This window comes from Tetranychus urticae, chromosome 2 (genome assembly GCF_039701765.1).
Source record: "Tetranychus urticae isolate SD_2017Ah chromosome 2, NJAU_TeUrti_SD_1.0, whole genome shotgun sequence".
NCBI lineage: Eukaryota > Metazoa > Arthropoda > Arachnida > Trombidiformes > Tetranychidae > Tetranychus > Tetranychus urticae.
The window spans coordinates 17,491,781-17,503,102 of NC_142959.1; the positions used below are offsets into that span (position 1 = coordinate 17,491,781).

The following is an 11,322-nucleotide window of genomic DNA, read 5'->3' on the forward strand; positions in this document are numbered from 1 at the left end:
ATTGCCATTAACAAGATTCGATAATAATTGTGATAATAAAGGTAGAGGTATAGCGACAATTCACTAATTGTGAGTCGCAACCTTTTCTCTTGATCTACACATGATTGAACAGTTAATCAAATAATGTTTTTCAATCTGGTCAACAAGATTGTAATCATAGTAATCATCACACTCTGATGAGATTAGTCTTTTCTGGTTGATTAATTGGAATCAAATTGCCGCTAAAACATTGCAACTCTCAATTTGACTGGACTGTGATCTTGGATCAGATTGACCTCTGGTATTATCATTGTTAGCCAATTAATCATTATTCATTGCTTGCCAGCACAATTAATTGATTTTGTACATTCAATTGAATAACAATCGATAATATATTGATTAACTAAAGATTGGGTTAAACATTCATGAGCCTTGTAAGGTTCACACAAGAATCAAACAGTAATTTGTTTACAATTTGTTGCAATGCAAATGGTATCATATCTCAACTAATTGCAATTAACATCTTAACTCAACAATTAGCTAGTACCGAAGTACAGAAAAGGTCAAATTTCTTATTTAGGTCTTTGGGTTTCTAGTGGCTTCTGTCAAATTTATTGTATACAGTTGTTCAATTGATTGATTAGTGATTTGTAATGGTAAGATTATGGATGATCAACTATATTTTCATTTTTTGTTTCTCGTTCAATGGCGAAAGTATTGATTTATGAAAAATGTTTCAAATGTGCCAAATAATTTTCACCATTTCAAGTTATTTGTGTTAACTGTTGACTATAAATCATTAAACTAGAGAAAGTGAAATTTTAAAACTAATAACGATCATTACCATCATCACCATCACCATCAGCATCTTGTTTATTTGTTTTTGCCTCACATTTTACAATATGTAATATGTAATAACAATAATAATCTTTTAAAATGAAACTATCCAATGTAGTAGCTCAAGTGAACGAAGTGATTAGTTGCTGATGATGATCAATGATGTTACCGTTCAACAATTTGACGGATAATTTATCCTTTTTCCTCCAATGATTAACACTGAAACACTACTTTGACTTTTTTTCCTTGTGTTTGCTTTACTTTCTTCTTCATTTTCTTGTTCAATATAAATCCCATATGTATCTAAATAAATCAAAAAATAGTTGACCAATTTGACATGCAGCAAGGTGTAGGCAAGTGTAGATATCACAACATTTTGTTACCATCAAAACAAGACGTAACGTAACAACCAATCTTCATTGAAAAAAGCAGGAACCAACACCTAATAACCTGTGTACAATAACTGAAATAAGAATTGAATAAAACGAAAATATTAATGTTTTAACTTTGCGAAATCTTGTGAACAACTTGAAAACAAGACAAAATAAAAGAGCAGCAATTAAAAATGTCAACTGTGATTAAAAACGAATCTACAGTTAGAGTTGAGGTGAAAGGAAACAGAAAAATGTACTTACAGAGTTGTTAATGATTTGAGTCCATAAAAGCATCACCAGCAACTTTGGATATTTGATTGTTGCTCAAATCCTGGTAAAATAGAGTTAGAAATTAGAATCCAATTAAGCAACACAGTTAAATCGAAAAGAAATGAAGATTAAAATAAAACTTGAAATACAGTCACTACGAAGATAATGGACAACACTGAAAATAGCTTATTGTCACTACTCACCGGGCGATGTATAATAATACTCTCGTGCTTTTCAATCTTCGTTAGTAGATAAGATTCAGCCTGAAATGTCATTTCCCGCTGATTTTTTGATTGATACTTTACTAAAGGAAATCGATTTGATCGGAATTAATTAAGGATCGTTGAAAAATGAGGACATTATCTCAATGGCGATTGTAATTTCTTAAGGAAAAATATTCAATATTAGTGATTGGTCCATTAAGCAAATCACATGTTTCTATTGAAATATTATAATGAAGATGGCACTGCTTAAGCTTTCATAATTTTAACGGTTTCTTTGTTGTTAAGTGTAACCATTAATATTAATAATGTTATTAATAGTGATAGTTATAATAGGATAATACTTACAATCTCCTGAGATGTTTAAATGCTGAAAAAATTCTTGCAGGTAATTCTGTGATTCGATTTTGCTCTAATCGTCTGAAAAGGAAAACATAAAAATCAAGAAGAAGGTCATTTCACTGTAAGTATTAAAAAAGTTTAGCTTGTAACATGATGATCATCATAGTGACTTGTTATTGTTATCAGTTGTTATTTTTCTTTCAGGGGAATGTTCAGAATTTTGAGTGCAGAAGGAGGATTTGAAACAGGATGGCCAAAGGAAAGCAAGAAGAGGCAAAGGATGAAATTCCAGTTTTTGCTCGTTGAAGGGTTCAGTTGGAAAGCTACAAAATGGTTTCAAGTTGAATGATGAACACTTGTCAAATAGCCAATGGTTACTTGGTCAGCATGTCAAATGATCTAATCTTTCGTTCTCTCTTTTCCTTCTTCTTATTATTTTTATTATTATTAGAGAGAGAAAGGTAAATACTTTAATGGTAATTACCTTTGTACAGTTATATTCATGGTTGATTAAATTGTGTATGAACAAGGGAAACATTTTCAATTACAAGTGTACATTTGGATGGAAGGAAAAGCAAAATTTTTTGCTTCTTAAACAATTTCTTGGACAAGAAATGATGATGCTGATGATGATGAGAATGAAATTCAACATTTTGACATGTTTTTTCATTTCCATGGATCTGGCCATGTTCTTGTCTAATGTTATTTTTGGAATCTGATGGAATTAAGATGATTCTGATTGTTTGTTTCATGTTGCTGTTGTATTGGTCTTTTTTTACTCCTAATAGTTATGGTCAAGTTAACCCAAAGTTACAATCTTAATTAAATGTAAAACCACTGAACAAACAGCATTTAATGTTACATTTGGTTTTTTTTGTTGTGGTTAATGGCGTTGACTTTCAATTAGATTTGTATTCATCTTCAATTTACCGTAAGTTAATCTTCATTTGAACTCTCATCTAAATCAACATGCAATACAAATGATGATTTACCTTTATTTTTATTTACCCTGGTCTTTTTTCGTTAAGGTGTGGTCTTGAGCTGGACGTTGAATCGCAGGATTTTCAAGAATCATAATAACAATTGAATTTGATTTTACCATTTCATCACGCAACTTTCAACTCAATCTTTGTACAAGCTTAAGTTACAAATCAAACAAGGATTTTATCAAAAAAATGAGAAAAGATGAAATTTTGATAATCTTGAAAAGGAACCTCAAACTTGCCAGTTGAACAATCAAATTAACGGTTAAATTAATTATAATTAGATCAAAATTTAGTGTCAGTCACATCTCCAAAATTAATCAATTTTAATGGCTTTGATAATGGTTTTTACATTCATTTTGGTCCTTCATCTTTAATCATATAATAGTGATTAATGATTCTATCAATTGAAGTAGTCCATTGAATACCTCTAGTTGAATACCTTTACACAATTTAGGTATGTTGATAATAACCATAACCACCAGTAACTATTAACTGGATAAACAATTAATTGTCCTCACTTATCCTCTAATGCTCATAAGAACTAATAACAATCATATGTTAGAGTTAAATGTAGATGATTTAAGGGCTAAATTAATTGATAAAGTTTATCTTGAAATTGAATTTTTGTTTTACTAGAAATGGCAGTTGAAAGTGAATTTACCAAGTAACCTTAGGCTATACAAATGATTGAAATTTATTAAATTATTGTAATATATTTAAAAAGTAAACACAATTAAGGGTCTAACAAAAATTGAATTGCCCGCTGTAAGCAGAAATGTAAACATAGCCACTGGTGGGAAAGTGTTGTTTTATAATTAATGTTTGGTTATCTCTTGCCATTTTACAGTTTAATTGTTTTTGTTGATTGTGTGACAGCCAATGGTTTATCGAGTCCAATTGTAATGTAATTAAGTGCTACTAATGTAATTGTAAAGATGAAAGGTTTGTAATATGATAATACTGCAAATCAATAATGTATTTGTTGATGTGTAATGTAATCCAATTTTAAGTAAAATTGTTTTCTGTTTAGGAAACAAATGATAACTGAAACACTTGATTTTTTGATTCTCTAATTCTCTTTTCTTTATCATTGTTTTCAGCTCTGGATCATCGTCAACAAATGATGTGGAAAAATGGCCATGTAAATGAATAAATTGTTGGTGACATTCAATTTGAAAGTAAATAGCTTTTTTACGTTGGTTGATTGAATGAACCAAAAAACAAGTCCCAATAGAGATTGAAGGTAAGCCGTAAAGGAAATTTGATGCTCACCATTATTTATATGAAAGGGAAGATGATTTTGTAAAGAGATGAGATTGAAGAGGAAGACGAAGATGATACAAATGAAAAAGCTTGAGTAAACTGAGAAGACTGAAAGTTAAATCTGAGAAGAGAAAGTGGTAAAGACAAAAGTCTTTTCTCAATCCAATTCAAGGTTGATTCCTTTTGACATATTGGTGTTGTTTTTTACCTCTCATCCATCAAATATGATTAAATTTATCCGGCTAAACAATCAAATTATATTGCTATATGATTATACATGTATTGGTATAACTATGTTAATAATTATGTTGATACCTAGTTGATTATGACAATAATAATGATGATTATAAGATTATTCAATGTTGAGGCAAATGTGTTTCTTACCGTTAAACACAAATTTTGTTTTTCTGCTTATAACATGAAGAAGGTTGAGAAACACTGAAAGGCTCATTTCGATGGTGTCAAATCAAATTAACATGATTATTGGTGATTAACGTAATGAAAAAACAACTAATATGTTATCATGAAATAATAATTGAACCTCAAAACAATCAGAATCTACCTTGTGATTGAATCCATTGAAAGATTAAGTAACCTCTCTTTTTTCTTGTTGATTACAGCGCCTTCCCTGATGATCCAGTCAACCTGATCAAATCAAGTTATGTCAGTTATGATTTAAGTTAATTTCAGGTTGATTGAACACATCCATTGACAATGGTGGAGATGAAACAATCCAAGAAGGCTGATTTGCTGGCTAAACAATGATGGACCGAAATGAAGTTTCCACTGATCAAATTTAACCAAATTCTGGGGCATCTGTAAATTATTAACCAATTGCCATTTCTATTTTCAAATTTAATTCAATGTGACTGATATCTCAATTTAAATTCCTGTTGAATACTGTTCCATCATCAAGTGATTAACCCACAAATCATACTCGATAAAAATGGTTAAATCTTAATTAAACTGGTATCCAGCTTTTTTGGGTCCAACTTAAAAGTCATCGTTTTCAATATTCATCTCTACCATTATTTTAATCATCCAGATTATCTGCTGATGAAATTGCTGGTTGATTACGAAGCTAGATCACGGTTTACCCTCATAAATAACAAATATATCACTATATGCAATCTGGTGAATCAAAATTAATTTAAAGCTCGCTGCTTTGGGTAACAACTCTTTTATCAACAGTTAATCATGTTGATAGTTTTAATGGTATTTAACAAAAAGAGACAAATTACCGAGGCTTTACTTAATTACTATGAATCTACTTTAGGTTTTTCTTCTTCCTCTTTTTTTCTAATCATCATCATCTTCATCTCCATCATCTTCCTCTTCTAGTCTTATTGATACTTTACTGTAACTCAGTTTGATGCTAGCTTAGAGTGCAATTGACAAATTGGATGATTGTCAAAGTTGATAGGATTGATGAAAGATGAAGAAAAAGTTTCAATTTTTTATACTTAAACTACGATTTTTGATTTTGTTATGGCTCAGCATCCTAAACAAATTATACAATTATTTCTCAAGACAATCTAATTATAAAAGAAAATCAATTATCGGAATTAGAAAGCAAAATTAATAGCAAAATAATCACATTTGAATCAACCGCGTCTTCATAAAACCGTTTTTTACCGAATGTAGCTTTGCATTGTTTCAAACAGGAGTCTAGAAATGCAAAGGCACCTAACCAATCACAGAAGAGCATTTAGCGTCTTTGTTAACCAAGGCAACGGATTCAAGAAATCCAAAGGCACCCATCATAATGAGCATGCTCAAGTACTTTAACTTTTTGCTAACTTTAAAAAGTTAATAATTTTAATCAATTGCAAGATGTTTTATTTAATTTTGTTGATTTTCAAAATAAAATTTTGCATTATTGATCTTTAAAGGGCAAAATTCGATTGATAAATATCACATATTCTTAACAGGAATGAAATTTGTTTAATCAACTAAAAAATATTGAATCACATTAGATTGTCTCATTTCTAGTTCAATAAAGCTTTTTGATTATTTTTTGGTAATTAAAGATTGAATTGGTTCCCTTCATTAACTTTTCTCATGTTTTTCTTATAAAAATCGCATTCTGAAAATACTTTGAATGATTTTTAAGCCAGTTATTAAGATGAAATTTGTGGACGAGTGGGGGAATTGTGGGGGATCTCCTCAATTTGCTTAAAATTCATAATAATATATATTTTTGTTTAGAAAATTATATTATCAAATAAAGAAAATTAGCTAATTGCTTTTAAATCTGAAATTAACTCAGTAATTCATCGTAATTTAAAATCATTCATAACCGTACAGAATGATTTTGAAACGATCGCAAAAAGTTAAAGTACTTGAGCATGCGTAATGTCGGGTGCCTTTGCATAGCCCAGTGGTTAGGGCGTTGGACAATCCCACATGAAAACCCGGGTTCGAGTCTCTCTCTGGCCCTATTGGTTTCTCCTCTCTTTCTCTCCTCTCTTCTGTCTTTCCTCTCTTAATGAAATATTGTAAACAAGCATTGCTTGTAAAAATGAATATGTAATATGATACACACTTGTAGTTCGCACATGCAGCGAACAGTGTCGCCACTTGGCGCACACCCCATTTGATTACCAATAAACTTGCATTTCTAGACTCCTGTTTGTTTCAATATTTTTAAGAAACAAGAACAAAAAATGTTGTTAGTTCTTGAAACTAAAGACAAGAACAAGAACAGTACAAATTGGGACAAAAAATTAGAGGAACAAAACCCTAATATCGGGAACAATTTATGGAATTGAAAGCCTCTAATCCAGCAAAATGCTATTAATCAAGCGATAATTTGTTTTCCATTGTCAATATCTTCCCTATAGTTGGAAAGTGAAAGCTGAGAAACGAAACAAAAGCTTCTGTATTTTTGTCAACTTTAAACTTTCTTTGGTTTCGTTAATTTGTAAGTAATTTTTCTTAATTATCGATTAGCAAATCTTCTTGGCCGTTAATTGTCAAAGTAAAACAGTTTTGATATGATAAAAATTAGACACAAACTTGTGATATCTTTTCTGGTTGTAGTTGAACGACTAAACTGTATAACTTGACGATTATTGCTTTTGTATCTTCTGCTATTTCATTTCATATTTCAAACAAATTGACTATAATTGTAAATGTTAGGGCCAATATTTTGATTGACCTCTAATTAACAGTGTTGACAGTTTGTTTTTAACAATTAAGAGTCGTTTGTCAGGCCTTTGACTTCTCAGTGAGTAAAAATCCTGCCGAGAAATGTTTAATGATGGATCAACCATGGAAGAGGTTGAAGCTATCTTTGATAACAGTTAATGTGCCAAGTGAATCTTGTTCAATCTTATTTCAACAGTGAAAGTAACAATCAAGGAGAAACATTCTTTGGTGCTAAGGAGCAAAATACTGTTAATTAACCGTAATTGTCTTTGATCGCCCTTCTGAGATTCAGAGAAGATGGAGAAAAGAAGAAGAAAAATCAACTCTGCCAAGAACAGTAAGTAAGAAACAATTAAGTGAATATTTATGATGATATAAGGAGAAAAAAAGCAAACATTGTGGTGATAATGGTGATAAAGATGATGCTAACAGTTTTATTTTCAAACCTTTCATGTCAGTTACAGATGAATAATTTGGAAGCCTTTCTTGTCTACTGTTAACCAAATCAACATGCAACAACAAAACGATGATAGGAACAAAAAAGGACGATTAATGGTAGCCGATTGATGATGAAGGACATGACCTAGAGTCAGATAATGATCACCAATTTTAGTATAACTATTCCAATGGATTGGAGTATATTGACCTGACCATCTCTTATTGGGTTTCTTTATTAATAACCATCTTGGACGGACTCAAGCATTATTTGGAAGTTAATACCATTGATTGATATTTGACAGTTAATGCGTGATTGCCTTGTTAATATTGAAACTCTTGAAACTTGAGGGGACAACCAGGAGTCAATGGATGAAGGGCAAAGAAATGCTTTGATCAATTGTGTGGCTAATAATATCGATAAGGAAATATTCACAGATTGTCTGACCTTTGTACCATGTAGCTTATTAGATTGAAGGTAAGCAAAAGAAAGTGAAATGAAAGGTATTTCAAGTCACTGGCCATTCGGTTGTAAAGGTGAAAAGGAGGGAAAGGTTAACTTGGAATGTGAATTTTGATGGTTAATGGTTTGATTGGGGAAAATAGAGTATCATCCCTTGATAGCAATTGAGCTATTTATCCAATTAAATTCTGATCAATCCTTAGGTTTGGTCAGTGAAATAAGTTTCAACTTTTATCCGTGATTCTGTCTTAACCATTGGATCAAGCAAGAGACTTAACTTGATCAGTAAAATGAAGAGATGGATAGAGTTTCTTTCAATCTTCTTATCCACTTTCCCTAGTCAAAGAAACATGAGAAAAATAGGCAGAAAATGTGAAGAAAATGAGAAGAAAAAAAGAAATGCGAAACAGATGAAGATGAAGATAGTAGGAATGAGCAAAAGGATGAACAACAAAAAAGATGAAGGTATTTTTGTTAGCTGCTTAAGGGCATTCCTTTGCAACAGTGTTGATAAGCTCAATTCAGGAATACAATATAATTCAGGGTTATCAAGTAATATGTAAGTAATCCTTACTTTCTTACCAATGGTTTTATCTTGCCTCTTCCCTGGTCCTTCTTATAACCTTTGGTTAGACATAAAGTTGAGTCTGTTAGGAAGTTGATATTTGTTGAAATGAACATCTTATCCAATCTTTCTTAATCAATCCTTCTTAACTATCAATTTTATTCCTTACAGTCTTCTAATAACAGCTTGCAAAACAATATATTTATACATTACCTACACCTTAAGAGTATAAATATGTGAGGTAAAAATAAAGGTAATAAATGTGAGTAAATGTCTCGAGAGGCTTTTATGAACCACGATTTAAGACTTTCACGTAATCTCAAGATTGGCCTACCAAAGAAAGAAGAGGCAAAAAAGCCAAAATCTTAAACATTAAGTTAACGTTATACTTAAATTATCTCACTTCTTTCTCTTTCATCTGTACAGATTATCCTTTGGCTAACCTTTGGAGGGCCAATGTATTTTTTTGGAGAGAAATGACAAAACCTGACTGTTGATAAAGCCAAAGATGAAACTTCATTTTAACCACTTTCCTCAGGTAACCATGAGGCAATTACTTTTACCTTTTTTCCACTGTTGTAACCATATTGGTACAAGTTAATACTAATTTAATGGGTTACCTTACTTGTCTAGAGTCTGTAGGATTTTGATATCTAGTGTAACAAAGTAAAAGATTTTGATTTAATCCAATTAGCTAATACGATAGAGTTAATATCGAGTGAACCATTTCTTATAAATAAATAAATAAATAGCCTAAACAAGGTATACGAGCATTTAATCTAAATCTATTAAAGAAGGAAAAGGTAAAAGGAAATATCAACTGACAGTATCGTTGTTCATTTCAGTTGCTTTTTGTATACCTTTGCACTTGAAATTGACCAAATATTGATATCAATGTTATCCTTTCAAATTTAAAATTTTCACCCATTTCAATCAGTTTCAAACTCATGCCTTTTTTGTTTCAATTTTTCAGAGTCTCTCAATGAGTTACTAAAAATCCTGCTGAAACGATGAAGCCACTTGAAACATCTTTGGCGTAAATCAACTAAACAAAGGGCAAAGTAAAACTAACAGCGAAAGATTGAACCAAATAATCAATCATCGAAATTTCAAATCAAAGTTTGGCTCACAGTTTACGTCAATCGTTCAATTGGATCTGTTCAAAAAGAGTGCAATGAAATGCAGGAAATCTTGAAGAAAAGTGAAATTTCATCTTGAAATGTAAATCTATCTGTTGATTGAAACACTAAACAAATCTCACAATTACAATGCAAAATTCACATTTACATTGAAAAATCCTGAAAATTTCCTGATATTGTGGATAAACTTTTTTACTCATCTTAATCTGGTTCAACATAAAGCATCCAGCCAACGATTCCTTGGAAGCATTACTTTACATAACTTTACACAAAACAACAATTTACTCTTAAATCCCTTACAAATTAATGCAGTGCAAATTATATTAAATGTTAATTATAAATATATGAAAGTTTCACCTGTGATTTATTCAATGCTGGTGTTATAATGAAAGTAGCAAATCTTTTCCCTGCAATAGCAACACACACGCACATTAAAACCTACTCTGTGTGTTGCTGTAAATTATTGTTACCAGTAATAGTGTTTAATCGCCTCCACTTGAATTGCTAAAATAACGTTAAGGATGAGCAAATTGCTGATGATACTTTAAAATGATATACTTAAACCATAACGTTATTTTAATTTTATCAGATGAGAGAGAGAAAGAAAAGGCAACAACGTTTTCATAAACAATTAATATAACTGCATGTGTTAATCAAATTATAACCTTTTTTTGAGTCTTGTTTTAAGCCTTATACTTCATCTTAATTAATTCAAGTTTTGTTTTCCCTTTAATACAGATTAACCATCATTAAAAGATTCATGTGATACCTTTAATCGGACGATCAAAGTGATACATTACAAACCTTGAGGAGTCAACAATTAAGCTTTTGGATGTACAAAAATTATGCCGATACCCGATAAAGGCGACGAAGATGAGGTTAATCAATGCTGATAACGGGCAATATATTAATAATAATGACTCTATTATCAATGAAATTTGCCTTCATTTTGGTGGATCAAAGTCAATGTTGAAAAAAAGAAGAGAATCCAAGTGAACGAGTTTACTTTTAATTCATTGATTATTTGTGCTTCAATTTGCTCAAGGGATCAAGTTGATGGTGAAATTAAGAGTATAAATCAAGAAAAGATAAATCAATCCGATTAATCATAAATGGGTTTAATTTTAATCTGCAACGAAAGTAGGTTTTTGAAAGTTATTGAGATAATTGAGAGGTAATTTGTCTCAATGTTTAGTTTTACCCGATTGAACATTTTCAGGTTGAATCTTCACTTGATTGAATCAAGCTTATAATATTCATAATTTGTCGATAAGATGAACACTTGGATCAGTAAATAA

General features: G+C 30.8%; 3 long non-coding RNA genes across 6 annotated transcripts; 2 read left to right on the forward strand and 1 right to left on the reverse strand.

Moving 5' to 3' along the window:
• Nucleotides 1–352: 352 nt before the first annotated feature.
• Nucleotides 353–1,818, reverse strand: LOC107366699 (uncharacterized). The gene is made up of 3 exons (XR_001569734.3): nucleotides 1,664–1,818; nucleotides 1,452–1,521; nucleotides 353–1,279 (listed from the first exon to the last, which is right to left on the reverse strand). It is a non-coding gene; the product is annotated as an uncharacterized LOC107366699 (long non-coding RNA).
• LOC107366698 (uncharacterized) lies at nucleotides 1,273–5,271 on the forward strand. Of its 3 annotated transcripts, XR_016198230.1 has the most exons (7): nucleotides 1,273–2,144; nucleotides 2,228–2,954; nucleotides 3,052–3,463; nucleotides 3,646–3,786; nucleotides 3,857–3,951; nucleotides 4,110–4,252; nucleotides 4,893–5,271. It is a non-coding gene; the product is annotated as an uncharacterized LOC107366698 (long non-coding RNA). The 3 variants fall into 3 exon arrangements; XR_001569731.3 differs by lacking the exon at nucleotides 3,646–3,786; XR_016198231.1 differs by lacking the exon at nucleotides 3,646–3,786 and having other exon boundaries at nucleotides 1,953–2,144; nucleotides 2,210–2,954.
• A 1,315-nt stretch (nucleotides 5,272–6,586) lies between these two features.
• Nucleotides 6,587–10,367, forward strand: LOC107366702 (uncharacterized). Of its 2 annotated transcripts, none has more exons than XR_016199150.1 (5): nucleotides 6,587–7,195; nucleotides 7,619–7,759; nucleotides 7,881–8,879; nucleotides 9,312–9,423; nucleotides 9,859–10,367. It is a non-coding gene; the product is annotated as an uncharacterized LOC107366702 (long non-coding RNA). The 2 variants fall into 2 exon arrangements; XR_001569742.3 differs by having other exon boundaries at nucleotides 6,604–7,195; nucleotides 7,881–8,335.
• Nucleotides 10,368–11,322: the final 955 nt, after the last annotated feature.